The sequence below is a fragment of the Solanum tuberosum genome, unplaced genomic scaffold, assembly GCF_000226075.1.
Source record: "Solanum tuberosum cultivar DM 1-3 516 R44 unplaced genomic scaffold, SolTub_3.0 scf00021, whole genome shotgun sequence".
Classification (NCBI taxonomy): Eukaryota; Viridiplantae; Streptophyta; class Magnoliopsida; order Solanales; family Solanaceae; genus Solanum; species Solanum tuberosum.
This window is the reverse complement of record NW_006238947.1, coordinates 622327-624462: the sequence shown is the minus strand read 5'-3', so window position 1 is coordinate 624462 and position 2136 is coordinate 622327.

Sequence of the window (2136 nt, the reverse complement as noted above, 5' to 3'; positions counted from 1 at the left end):
CACCCAAATAATTTGTGTGCTAGGAGATATGACCCTCCAAAGTAGACCCTCGAAAAAGGCTTCACTTGGAAATTTCGGATTTTGATACGGTTGCTCTAAAATTTGGGTTAGACCCATTTCCCACTCAATTTGACCCCCTAAACAAGAATATGAAGTCGGATTTTCGAAAAATGAAACGGATCTTTTTATGTACAGCTAAACAAGTTTTCGGTAACTTCCGAAGCACATTTTTAAGAACTTTTGGGTCAAATTCAAATATAATCATTTCATTAAGTTCTCGACTCCAAACTCACATGTGAGGCTCTAGTTTCACTCTATCATTTTCCGAGTCGTTACAACTTTGATAATTGCCAAACACTTTAATAAGTCAAAAACTGGCTTTTAAGCCAGTTTGACCAGCTTAAAAGCCCATCCAAACAGGCTCTTAGTTCATATTTATCAACCAAACGTTGTATAAGTTATTCGAAAATTAATACATAAATAATTTGTTTCTTATCTAGCTACCAAACGACTCCTTAGGGATGTACCTAATTCTATACTACTTTCGATCTAAAATAGTTCTTATGTTTTTTCTTCTCGATAGTCAATTTGATTAATTTTTAAAATTAAATTAATTTGATATTTAAAAGATATTTTTAAATATATATAGAAAGTTATATTAGTTGCAATCTTTAGCATATCAATATAATTAAAAAGTCTCAAAATATAGATCAAAATTCATTTTGTTCATCTCTCAAAAAAAAATTGAGACAAGTATTTTTGTGCGAAAGAGTATAAATTATCTCATCCAAAATAGAAAATATTTTTGTATTTAAGTAAAAACTTAAAATAGTCTTTTATCTCTGAGTTAGAATCAACGATATCCTTGTTCTTTTATATAAAACAAAATAATAAGAGTACTTCATGTTTGTAATATTGGTACAGTTTTCGCCCACCTTCTAACTTTTGTCCTTTCTAAAAAAAAAATTGAGACAAGTATTTTTGTGCGAAAGAGTATAAATTATCTCATCCAAAATAGAAAATATTTTTGTATTTAAGTAAAAACTTAAAATAGTCTTTTATCTCCGAGTTAGAATCAACGATATCCTTGTTCTTTTATATAAAACAAAATAATAAGAGTACTTCATGTTTGTAATATTGGTACAGTTTTCGCCCACCTTCTAACTTTTGTCCTTTCTAAAAAAAAATTGAGATTGAGAGGTTCATCACGTCAGATTTTAATGTGCAGTAGTATATAAAAAAAAAATCTTGTAACATTAGTTGTCTACATGTAAAAAATTTATTTACCTTCTCTCTCATATAATTATTATTTCTACTAAACATAAATTAAGACGACCGAATATTTCACTCACTAAATTATGGACAAAATTAACCTTAAAAATAGACGAATGATTGGGAAAAAACGAAAAGTACATTAATATTCCAAACATGGACGACTAGTAATACTACACGTAAAAAATAAAGATGACTTTGAATCTTAACCCAAAAATAAAAGACTATTTTGAGCTTTTAATTTAATTTTTTAAAGAAATTTTATAGTATTTGATAAGATTTCCAATGTTTAGAACAAGAAAAATATCAAACCATATCAAAAACACATTACTAATTTACTAATACACATATTTTTTCATAATTGATGGTAGTTTTTAAGAGTTTATACATAAACACTTTCTCACATCTTTGTCATGCAAATAATACCATCATTTCCTTTTTCTATGATCTTTAAACTCTTTTTACAACTTATGATATCTAATAAGATTTTCAAGTCACTTATTAACAAGAACAAGCCTAGCTTCTAATGTCTTTTTCAAGGATATTCATGCATTTATGATGATTAAAACCTAAATTAGAATACTCATCAAATACTATATTCATGCAATTTAACACAAACACAACATTTTGTTAGAGGACCTCACTTTCTGATGAAAATCAATGAAGAACCAGAGGAATCTAACATACGTCAGAACTCAGTTCAGTTCTCCACCTTAACGACAAAAAAAAGGATTGATCAATTTCTATTGAGTCGTACTTCCTAATCGCTCAGGCAATCCAAAGCAATGCCATTCAAATTATACTAGCACAAGAAATTGAGCAAGCAATATTAATAGATGTTACTACTGAAAAGATACAAGCACA